Below are 13,611 nucleotides of genomic sequence, written 5' to 3' on the forward strand. Positions count from 1 at the left end.
ACTACTTTCACAAGTTGCTCTAGACAGCTTAGGGCAGTTCAATAACTGTATGGAGATGAGTTATTTCCCAGCGACTCATTCTAGGAATGATATATCACCATATGGGAAGGAATTGCAGTGCTTCTTCTACCTTATACATACTTATTTGTCATTAGCTGGTTTGTTGGTGATAATTAACCACTGCACACTGGGTTTCAAGCAAAGCAATCTCAAATATATATGCTCTTTACCAACAAGGCTGCTAGAATTCTACTACAGCCACAATACAATAAAGATATCAGATTTGTTGTGTTGTTCATTTCGTGAAGTAGCTACTCATTTGGACTGCAAAACATGAGACATTTGAAGGTAATGTTATTATCAATCTCCTGCAGCTGTATCGATTTTCAGGGCCCTGTACCAGTTGCAATTGGAGCAAATAATTACAGTGATGAGAACCTCCAAAGCCTTTTGGTTGCTGCAGCACAAATACATAGATTACATAATACGACAGGAACATTGAAGCTGGAATTTCATTTCTTCGGCCACAAAGTTAAGATGTCTGAATTTCTTAGCATTACAACAATTGGATTTATACATACCTACTCCTTCGGATTGCAACAAATGGCGCCTGGTGCGAGCTTTGTAGGTGCTGTACTAAATTGCTTGCAATTGGTGTATGAAATCATAGTCATCAGCAAGAATTGGATGTCTCAAATTACTAGCTTTGTACTTTTCATGTACCATTACACTACTACTACATTGTATTTGGTAGCACTAACCATTGCCTTTCTTTGTTTTATTATTTTCTTTTATATGAACAATATGTAACTTTGACCCAGTTTGGGACTTATTATATATAACAACTACTCGATGAATAACCTAGTAGTATATTTGCTAAACAAAAGATAAGTTTTTCAAGTAATTTTTAATATTTTAGGTTGGGAGATCTTTAGTACCGATATACCACTGTATTTTTAGCACGGAGTCCGATCTCGGCCTGATCGGCTAAGCCATCTCACCCCAAGACATCCAATCACAACACTACCATGTGTGCGGTATGGTGTCCGATCTTAGCCCGATCGGCTATGTCATGACCCGAAATTTCCACCGTCGGGACCATGATGGCGCCTAACATTCTGCTTGCTAGGAAAGCCGGCGTTAGAGGGTTATTAAGCCAATTCTTATTAAATTCAGTAAATAACAACAAATGAGCTAAAATGAAATACAGCGAGTGTGGAATAATATAAAAACTTCAGTAATTACTACCACTCGGATCTGGAGTCACAACTCACGAGCTACTATGATTTACTACAAACAGAGTCTGAAAAGGAAAAATACACTATTTTAGAGTAAGGAAACAGTAAATGATAAAACTAGGAATAGACTCCAGGGTCTGCGGACGCCAGCAGATCTACTTTGGGTCTCCTAATAGCAAATCCAAGCTGCTAAGCCTCACGATTAGCTAGGACCGGTACCAAAATCTACACAAGAAGTGCAGAGTGCAATATCAGTACAACCGACCCCATGTACTGGTAAGTGTCGAGCCTAATCTCGACGAAATAGTGACGAGGCTATGACAAGATACCCACATAATAAACTTGTGCAGATAACAGTATATATACAAGAAAACAACAATAACAGCTAAACATGTATTATTGGGAGGGGGACATGCTAAAGGGGCATATGATATAGGAGATACAGCGGAAATGATAACCATACCAGTCAACATGTTTTTAGCCAGTGAAAACAACTAAACACAATGAATAAAATTGCACGGCATCACCCTTCGTGCTTTTACTCCCATCCTGACAATATAAATCAATAGATACGGCACTGCATCACCCTTCGTGCATTAACTCTCATAACGTGGCATGGCATCACCCTTCGTGCATTAACTCTCATAACGTGGCACGCTATCACCCTTCGTGAAATAATACTCACAATATGGCACGACATCACCCTTCATGTATTACACTCACAATATGGCACGTCATCACCCTTCGTGCATTAACACTCTCCCTTACTTCAAAGGGAGATAGAATAACAAGTACAAGCCTTACTTCAACATTTGGTTCCACAATATCAACAACAACTTCGGATCAATACTCAATTATCACCAGAAGGTCCATAAACATTATAAGAACGATCAATTTAACAATACCAGTCTAAACATGGATAACATGAACAAAGAAATCTATAATTGCAAGAAACCAAGCCCCCCGCCCGCATGGTTTAACCCGACTATAACGCATAAGTATTCGTCATCTCACATATACGTGGTTCCCCAACATCTAAACATGTATCAAATAGACAAACAAGTCATATTCCCTCAAGTCAAGGTCAGACACAATACTTACCTCGCTCCAAAGGTCACTCAATGCTCAATTATTGCTTTTCCTCTAGAATTCTCCTCCAAACCACTCGTATCTATCCACAAACGACTCAATAATATCAAATATTACTAAAGAAATCAATTACAATGCATGAATTTTGATTCCCCAAGCTTTCCCCCAAAAAAGTCAAAATTCGACCCCGGGCCCGCTTGGTAAAAACTCGAGGTTCATACCAAAATTCATTCACCCCAGAGCCCGATTATATAATTTATTTTGAAATCCGACCTCAATTCGAGGTCTAAATTCCAATTGTGCAAAAATCTCTAATTCTACCCAAACCCCCAATTTCCACCATGAAAATCCTTGATTTTAGGTTGAAAACTCATGAAATGTAATAGGTAATTGAAAGAAAGTAGTTTAGAATCACTCACCAACAAATTGGGGAATAAAATCTTATAGGAAAATCGCCTCTAGGTCTTCTAGTTTTGAAATTTTTGAAAGAATAGCAAACTCTCGTAATTGGGACTGTTTTTAAGTCACTGGCGTCAGGTGTTCATCGCACTCGCGTGAAACCTGACACGTTCGGGAAGAGCATGTCCCAACTGGCTTACGCGATCACGAGTAACTCCACGCGTTTGTGAAGGTCTAGCCCGCCTCACCTCCGCGTTCGTGAGACTGGGCTCGCGTTCGCGTAGAGTTACCTCAACTCCCCTGCCCCGTCTATCTAATGCTACGTGTTCGCGTTCGCATAGAGAAGACCCCCCAATGCTCCGCGTTCATGACCAAAGTTTCCCATTCTCGTACAACAAAATCTTCCCCAGCCCATTTTACCCTTTGCGATCGCGGGAGTATATTCGCGATCACGAAGAAGGAAACACCATAAACCAGGAGAAGTGAAAACGAGCAAACTTTCTAAGTTCAAATCATCTTGTAGCCTATCCGAAACTCACCCGATCCCTTGGGGCTCTAAACCAAAAGTGCACACAAGTCCAAAAATATCATACGAACTTGCGTGTGCGATCAAATCGCCAAAATAATACCTAGAACTACGAATCGGACACCAAATCAAATGAAATTTTCAAGAAAACTTTAAAACTTTTATTTTCACAATCGAACATCCGAATTACGTCAAATCAACTCCGTTTCTCACCAAATTCGACAGACAAATCATAAATATTATACTAGACATGTACCTGGCTCAGAACCAAAATACGGACCCGGTATCAACAAAGCCAAACATCAGTCAATTCTTAAAATCATTAAACTTTCAAACTTTTAATTGTTTCATCAAAATTCCATATCTCGAGCTACGGACCTTGAAATTTGATTTCTGACATACGCACAGGTCCCAAATTATGATACAGACCTACAGGAACCATAAAATCACAGATCCGGGTCCGTTTACTCAAAATATTGACCAACGTCAACTCAAATAATTTTCAAAGTAAAATTTCATATTTTTCACAATTATTAATATAAAAGCTTTTTGAAAACACGCTCGGGCTGCGTACGCAACTCGAGGAGGGTAAAAATGAGATTTTTAAGACTCTGGATCACAGAATTAGGTTTTAAAACATAAGATAACCTATCGGGTCATCACATGCTAAGTCGTCTCACCACAATGTCGTGTGGGTCGACATTACATTCTGCTAGCAATTATCTCATTCCAATTAAGGGGAATAATCTCATTACATCAATACGGGGATTTACCCCTCAATTACTCATACACCGTAGTTTTTAGGTTAGGTTAATTCAGCCTACCCTTACTCAGTGACTGGACGATACTCTCAAAACATTTGTTATAAAAAGCAATTAAAGCTCATTTCATAATATTTTACACATCCTTTCATTTCGTTGGCACTAGTGGCCACAAGTGTAATTTCGTTCTTGGCACGTCGACCGTATTTCATATTTCAAACACACTCCTTTCACTTTCAGACATCATCTTGGATTATCAATAACCAAGCATTTCTAATCAAGACTATAAGTATACATATGAGTCATAAGAGACTTAAGCACATTGAGTTTTTCTTCCACAATTTAGCATAATAAGTTGCAATTGAAATATGATTGAAATCATAATATTCCGACACATTGATCATGTTTGAATACATTCCCGAAGGAGAACACAATATGATAGGAGTATTTGGCACACATTTGTAGTATATATCTTTCAACACAAGCTTATTCGGAATAGTCAAATTTATAAGAAATAACTCGGAACATGAGAAATAAGAGCTTGGCTCATCATACTTGAACTTACGAGAACACCAAGGGATTCGATTCTAGGAGAGAAGTTTAGCCAACATACCTCACTTGAGCTTTTCTTAAATTAATACAATATTTCGATCCTAGCAACTTAAATATATTAGAGAGACGACAAAATCAAACCGTAATTAGGAAGAGGTTCATGGGTTCGGCTCATTTAAGTATTTCATCAAATACAATGTGTTTCTTAACTACAAGGTTCTTTTACAAGATGTTCTTCACCTCACAACTAATTCAACACCAAGAGTTCACCCATATTAGTTCAATGACCTCCCCACCATCCTTATTGGTGCATGCATGCATAAATAACAACTCTCATACCCAAGAATCACACCCCTCATTACCCAACCTCTGCCCAAACTCAAAATTGGAGACTAGGGTATGGAACCTTACCTCTTAGATGAAGACCTTGTGAGCTTCCCTTATGAATTCTCTATGGCTTGGGCAAGGGATTGAAGTAGTAGGTGTTGGAGTTCCTCCCCCTCTCTCTAGTTCCACCTCTCCCTCTTAAAATATATGATTTTGCGGAATCCCAAGGTCATTTTATAGGAAATAGGGTCGGATTATAAAATCAAAAAATGGACCCTCTAAACTCAATTTTGCGGCCGCAGAGTGGACCACGGAATAGGTATGTAGTCCGCACAATGGACCGCGAAATGGTCCTCCAAAACTAGGCTGGCTCGGTCCAGTCTGCGATAGAATTGCAGTAGCATAACGCGCCGCAGAATCTTCTTCCAAAGTTTTCTCATGCCGGTTATGCGACGGATGTATGGCCCGCAAAATGGTTATGCTGTCGCATAGTAGACCGCATAATAACCTCCAAAAATTGGCTTAAGTCTTGTTGCATTCTGCGGCTAACCTATGGCTTGCTGAGAGGTTCTGCGGTCGCATAATGGACCGTAGAAACGTTGTGTTCTGCAAAAATTTCCTCCAACTCCCAAACGTACTGTATTTAAATTGGAATCCCCCAGTTCTATATCGTTGGCCTTGTATTTCTACTGTAGTGCACTTTCTTCAATCATGGACCATTTCTCCAGGTTTTGTATTAAATCTCTCTCCTTTTCCAGTAGCTCAGTAGTACCTCTCATATGTATTTGCTCGTGAGTGATTATTAATTCTTGCCTAGCCATTTCAATTTTCTGAGTAATAAATTTAAACTCTTCATTATTCAGTTTCTTTAGTAAAGGTCTAAGATTCTTCAGCTTCACCCAAATGCTCTTCATCCTAGTTGTGTTATAATACCGTTGCCAGATATGCTCTACTATCTTCAGAATGCCCTCATGATTGGCCCATACATTAAAGAATTTAAAAGGTACCTTGATGTTGCTATTAGAAGAGGCCAATATTAGTAGCATGGGGGAATGGTCTGATATAAAAGGTACATCATATTCAGTTATTAGATGTCCCCATGTCATCATCCATTCATGGTTTCCAAAGGCCCTGTCCAATCTACTATAAATTCTATATGATCCTAGTTGTTTATTGGACCAGGTATAGTGGTCCCCTCTCTATTGTAACTCTGTTAAGAGTAATTCTAGCATACATTCAGAGTAGTCTTTGATTTTAGCATAGGTAATTGGATTACCAAGCAGTTGATCATCCTATAACATTATTGCATTAAAGTCACTAACAACAAGTCATGGCTTGTTAATTCCCATTGTTGCTCCTCTCAAATTATACCATCAGCCTTTTATGTGATCAATAGCATTAAAATCATACACTATGGTGAGAAATCAATCAAGATCCCCTACTTTACTTATGACCTCACAGTGAATAATTTGAGCTTCAGCTTTCAACAGCTTAACATTACACCATTGTGAATCCCAGACCAACCACAGTCTTCCATTTGCTGCAATTTGATAGTTTTATAACATCTTCCAATTAGGCACCATGTTCCTGCTAATCTTCATAGCATTATGCTCCTTTATTCTTGTTTCTATCAGACCTACTAATCTTATGTTTTTGCTTTTCAAGTAATTTCTCAGTTCCTTCTGCTTATACCTCTTATTTATTCCTCTAACATTCCAAAATATTCAATTCATTAGATAGTTTTGAAACCCCCTCCTCTATCTAGGGGTAGGGCTTGCACATTACTGCATCCTCCATGTAGGGCTTCAAACCCATTCTTAGTTGGAACAGAACATAGAATAGGGAGTTTTGTAGGTTGAACTCTAGGCTTACATCCAAAGCTTTCCCTTTGTTCTTCTCAGTTCTCTCTTCCACTTTATTAGCAGGAGGAGTATTTTTTTGTACTACTATTACTGACTCAGTTGTTTGGCACTTTGATCACAAGAGGATTCTACTTGGTCACCACCTGTAGAAGCCACCTGCACAAGCCCCTTGCACTTCCATTCTTGTATGACCACCTTCTTCCTTTTAGACTGAGGGTTCTGTTACAGCTCCCCCTTGCCCTTTTCACGACCAATATGGCCAACTATCTGACATTTCCCACAGTATTCAAGCTTCCAATCATAAGTCACAACTTGTTGGAATTGTCTATCTTTTGGACCAACCACTGTAACTTTAGAGGGAAGTGGGCGACTAATATTTACCTCTACCAACATTCTCGCAAAAGAGATCCTTATGTGCTTTGTGGTACATGCATTTGCAAACAAAGGAGTTCCTAAAGCACTTGCTATCTTGCTTAAGGATTTGCTACTCCAACAGCTCATTCGAAGATTGGAAAATTTGACTCATAGAGGAATCTCGGTGGGAAATTCCTTACTAAAATCAAACTCAGGTGTTCAAGGTTTCAAAATAATAGGTCGATTACTGATTGTGTATGGTCCAGCAACATAGGAGACAGTGTGCATATCAGTAATTAATTTGAATCTAATCATATAATATCCCTCTTCATGTAAATAGACATCTGGTGACTTTATATTCAACCAATTTTGACTAATATACCTGCTCATTGCATTATTCCCAAGTGTTTCTCCAATGATGTAGTCAATTAAGGCACAACTCCATTTTTCTTCCTCTGATTTGACTTCTTCTGCTTCTAATTGCACCACAGTTTGGTCATTCGCAATTTGCAGAGGGATGTAGGGTAGTGTCATACCGTTTGTTGCAGATCTATTTCCTTTGAATAGATTCGTCCATGCACCCACCTGTTTTGTTATCTCCACCGTTTGCCTTGTTGCTTCCTGCCCTAAAATCATTGTTTTATTTCTCTCCAATACCTTTGATTCAGTATCCCTCTGAAATGTTGTATATGTAGTGGCGTTTGGAGGTTCATTCATGGTAAGCTTCTTTGAAATCCCACTAGGTTCGATGTAGATTCTACTTCCATAGATCTAATCTCTTTTGCCATTTGTACAGGGAAAGCCATTGTTGCTGCCTTAGGGGTCATGTCATCTTGAATACGAGCTCCAACTGAGCTACCAAAAGAAACTATGGGTACTTTCTTAGGTCTACCGCATCCTCTTCCTCGTCCCCGACCTCGCACTCCTATGATGGACACACTGGCATATGTTTAGCTAACATGCACCGAGAGCATGAGTGAAAGTAGAGAGAGAAAAAGGTAATTCCCTTTCTTCTATAGGAAAAACTCCTTTTTTTTATCTTATTGCTATTTGAGGCTTATAACTCATGGTTAAAGCTGCTATCTTGTATGAAGCATATAATGTTCTTGCTATTAGTATGCTTACATAAAACGATTCAAAATTTGAACTTTAAGAATTTGAATTTGATATTTTACCACTAACTTATTTCATTTACTAGTTCAGAATTTATTTTTCATACTAATTTAATAGAGCTTTTAACACACATACAAGATCTAAACCTAGTAAATTTGGTTCAACTGAACCTGTAACTAATATGTTACAATACTCTTGTTGCATCACATGCTACCTATATTTATCATTCTTAATGTCTTCAATGGACTTCAATGTGATGATGCAAATTATACTCTTACATGAGGGGATGTCATACAAATTAATTATATCAACTACTAACTCATATTGGCAGAAACAATTATTTAGTTAGTTATTCTGGAAAATCTCTGCAGCTTGCGTGATACGAAAGCATAATTTTTCTTGTAGAATTATATGTGATCGAATTATTTATTGTTCCTAAGATATTTTCTCATGTCCATCTATCAATGTTGTTTGGTTGAAGAGGAAGAGGAAGAACTGAAGAAGAACATGCAACAGAACAGGTTTTAAGAGTAGGGAAGATTTCCAACCAATGGTTTAGGTTTCAAATTCTAATTTGTAAAAGAAGAAATCATAAAGTAATTAAATAAATAAATGAGTGCATTAGTAGGGGTAGATTAGTCAAGTTGTAACTAAATGTATTGATGATAAATAGGTTAAAATATTATTACAAAGAACAAAATAAGAGAGGTAACCGTAATTGTCACGATCCGGAATTTCCACCGTCGGGACCGTAATGGCGCCTAACATTCCACTTGCTAGGCAAGCTGACGTTAGAGAATTATTAAGCCAATCCTTATTCAATTCAGTAAATAATAGCAAATAAGCTAAAATGAAACACAGCGAGTGCGGAATAATATAAAAACTTCATTAATTACCACAATCCGGATCTGGAGTCACAATTCACGAACTTCTAGGATTTAATACAAGTAAAAGTCTAAAAAAAATATAACTGTTTGAATGAAAGAAATAGTAAAAAAACTAAAAATATAGACGGGGACTTCAAGGTCTGTGAACGCCAACAGATCTACCTTGAGTCTCCGATGAACCAGTCCGAGCTGCTACGCCTCTCGATCAGCTGGGGCCAATATCAAAATCTACACATGAAGTGCAGAGTGTAGTATCAATACAACCGGACCTATGTACTGGTAAGTGTCGAGCCTAACCTCGACGAAGAAGTGACGAGGCTATGACAAGACACCTACATAACAAACCTGTGCAATTTAACAGTATAAGTACAAATAATAGCTAAACATGTACTATTGGGAGGGGGAACATGCTAAGGGGAATACGAGATACAGAACTACAGCGGAATGGTAACTTGAACAGCCAATATACTATGAACCAATAAGAACAAGTAAACACAGTAAAAAAAATGCACGGCATCACCATTCGTTCTTTTACTCTCAACCTCACCATAAAATCGATAGAAACGACACGGTATCACCCTTCGTGCATTAACTCTCATAACATGATACGGCATCACCCTTTGTGCATTAACACTCATTATATGGCACGACATCACCCTTCATGCATTAACACTCATAATATGGCACGACATCATCCTTCGTGCATTAACATTTTTCCTTACCATAATGCAATGAACAAATAACAACAGGGAGATAGAATAACAAGTACAAGCCTTACTTCAATATTTGGTTCCACAATATCAACCTCAACTTCGGAATCAATACTCAATTATCACCAAAAGTTCTGTAAACATGATACGAATGATCAATTTAACAATATTAGTCTAAATATCGATAATATGAACAAAGAAAGCTATAATTGCAAAAACACCACCCCCCCTCCCCCGCGCATGTTTTAACCCGACTACAATGCATAAGTACTCGTCACCTCACATATACGTTGTTCCCGAACATTTAAACATCTAGCAAATAGACAATACAAGTCATATTTCCTCAAGTCAAGTTTAACCACGACATTTACCTCGCTCCGAATACCAAACTCAAAGCTCAACCACGGCTTTTCCTTTCAAACAAACCTCCGAACCAATAGAATCTAGAATTTACCAACCAAACAATTCAAATTAAGCCTTAGGAACTACCCACGATTGTAAAGATTTTAATTTAAGACATTATTGAAAAAGTCAATACCCGGGCCAAAACTCGATTACTCATTTACCCCCGAACTCGGTTATGTGATTTATTTTGGAATCCGACCTCAATTTGAGACCTAATCCCCAATTTACCAAATCCCTAATTTCTACCCAAAAATCCCCCAATTCCACCATGAAAACTCTAGATTTTATGTTAAAAACTTGTAAAATGTAATGAAAGATTGAAAGGAAGTAGGTTAGAATCACTTACCATTGATTTGGGGAAGAAACGATCTTGGAAAAATCGCCTCTAGGGTTCTAGGTTTTGAAATTTTGATGAATGATAGAAAACTCCCGTCTAACATAAGTTTTACACAACTGCAAATGTCACAAATGCAACCATTGCGAACCCCGCAAATGCGAAGCACCCCCATCTATGCTGCCTTCGCAAATGCGAACAAGATGTTCGCAAATGCGGACTGCGAGGATCGCAAAAACGAAGGTCCACCCCCAACCCACTGCTCGCAAATATGATGGTTTCTTCGCAAATGCGAGGCTCGCATTTGCAAGCCAGACCTCGCAAATGTGAAGTCTGCAGATCTGATACACCAGCTATGATTTTCAAAGTTCAAACCACTCTGTAGCCTATCCAAAACTCACCCGAGCCCTCGGGGCTCTAAACCAACTATGTGCACAAGTCTAAAAATATCATACGAACTTACTCACGCGATCAAATCGCCAAAATAACACCTAGAACTATGAATCGGACACCAAAATCGAATGAAATTTTCAAGAAACTTTAGAATTACTATATTAATAATCAGACGTCCGAATTATGTCAAACCAACTCCGTTTCTTACCAAATTTGACAGACAAGTCATAAATATAGTATTGGACCTATACCGGGTTCCAGAACAAAAATACAAACCCGATATTCAAAAAGTCAAACATCGGCCATATATTTCAAAATCATTAAGCCTTTAACTTTCAAATTTCAACAAAGTCCGATAACTCGGACTAGGGACTTCCGAATTCGATTTCGGGCATACGCCCAAGTCCGAAATCACGATACGGACCCATCGGGACCATCAAAACATGAATCCGGATACGTTTTCTTAAAACGTTGATCGAAGTTAACTCAAATAGATTTTAAGGCAAATATTTCATATTTTCTCAGTTTTTGCATAAAAGCTTTTTGGAAAAACACACGGACTGCACACGCAAATCGAGAAAGGCTAAAAAGAGGTATTTGAGGCCTCGAAACATAGAATTAGGTTATGAAACCTAAGATGACCTATAGGGTCATCACATTCTCCGCCTCTAAAACAACCGTTTGTCCTTGAACAGACATAAAAAAGTACATGGGGTGGTGAAAAGGTGTGGATATCTACTCTGCATGTCTGACTCGGATTCCCAAGTAGCTGCCTCGACGGGCTGAATAGCCACCGGCTCCTCCTCATAAGTCAAATCCTTGTCCTACTGGACAGAGCTGAAATCCAATACGTGGGACACATCGCTGTGATACATCCAAAGCATGGACACGTGGAACACCGGATGAACTGTTGATAACCCCAGTGGCAACGCAAGCCTGTAAGCCACCTCTCCCACTCTCTTCAGAATCTCAAAAGGTCTGATATACCTAGGACTCAACTTGCCCTTCTTTCCGAACTTCATAACACCCTTCATGGGTGACACCCAGAGCAACACTCTCTCCCCGACCATGAATGCAACATCACGAACTCTGTGATCGGCATAACTTTTCTGCCTGGACTGGGATGTACGAAGTCGATCCTGAATAATCTTGACCTTATCCAAGGAATCATGTACTAGATCTGTACCCAACAACCGACCCAACTGGCGACCGGCACCGCCTACCGTATAATGCCTCATAGAGGGCCATCTGAATACTCGACTGATAGCTGTTGTTGTAGGCGAACTCTGCCAGGGGCAAGAAATGATCCCAGGATCCTCCGAAGTCTACAACACATACGCGGAGCATATCCTCCAAGATTTGAATAGTGCGCTCGGACTGTCCGTCCGTCTGAATATGAAATGATGTGATCAACTCAACCCACGTGCCACACTTACGCTGTACTTCCCTCCAGAAGTGTGAGGTGAACTGCGTACCTCAATTAGAAATGATATACATGGGCACACCGTGATGACGGACTATCTCGCGGATGTAAATCTCTACCAACCTGTCCACAATGACCCAAACGGCATCGAACTTCCTCTGAGTCCGTGGGAGCCCAATAACAAAGTCTATAGTGATACGCTCCCACTTCCACTCAAGAATCTCTATCTGTTGAAGCAAACCACCGGGTCTCTGATGCTCATACTTTACTTGCTGACCATTTAGACACCGAGCTACATAAGCAACTATATCCTTCTTCATCCTCCTCCACCAATAATGATATCGCAAGTCCTGATACATCTTGGCGGTGCCTGGATGAATAGAATAGCGGGAACTGTGGGCCTCCTCAAGTATCAACTCACGAAGTACATCCATATTAGGCACACAAACACGACCCTGCATCCTCAAAACTTTGTCATCTCCAATAGTAACCTTCTTGGCACCACCGTGCCGCACTGAGTCCCTAAGGACCAACAAATAAGGGTCGTCATACGGTCGATCTCTGATGCGCTCAAATAAAGAAGACCGAGCGACTGTACAAGCTAGAACACAGCTAGGCTCTGAAAAATCCAACCTCACAAACTGGTTGGCTAAATTCTGAACATCTGATGCAAGCGGCCTCTCACCGACTGGAATGAATGCAAGGCTACCCATACTCGCTGCCTTTCTACTCAAGGCGTCGGCCACTACATTGACCTTCCCAGGGTGGTACAAAATAGTGATATAATAGTCTTTCAATAGCTCCAACCACCTCATATGCCTCAAATTGAAATCCTTTTGCAAATACTGAAGGCTCTGATGATCTATGAAAACCTCACACGACACACCGTAAAGATAGTGCCTCCAAATCTTCAGCGCATGAACAATGGTTGCCAACTCTATGTCATGGACAGGGTAATTTTCTCATGAACCTTCAACTGCCGTGACGTGTATGCAATCACCTTGCCCTCCTGCATCAATACTGCACCGAGATCAACACGGGACACATCACAATATACCATATAAGATCCTGAACATGTGGGCAACACTAACATCGGCGTTGTAGTCAAAACAGTCTTGAGCTTCTGAAAGCTCGCCTCACATTCGTATGACCATTTAAATAGGGCACTCTTCTGGGTCAACGGGGCTGCTATAGATAAAAACCCCTCCACAAATCAACGGTAATAGCCCGCCAAACCT

This window comes from Nicotiana tomentosiformis, chromosome 5, assembly GCF_000390325.3.
Source record: "Nicotiana tomentosiformis chromosome 5, ASM39032v3, whole genome shotgun sequence".
In the NCBI taxonomy this organism is placed as follows: domain Eukaryota; kingdom Viridiplantae; phylum Streptophyta; class Magnoliopsida; order Solanales; family Solanaceae; genus Nicotiana; species Nicotiana tomentosiformis.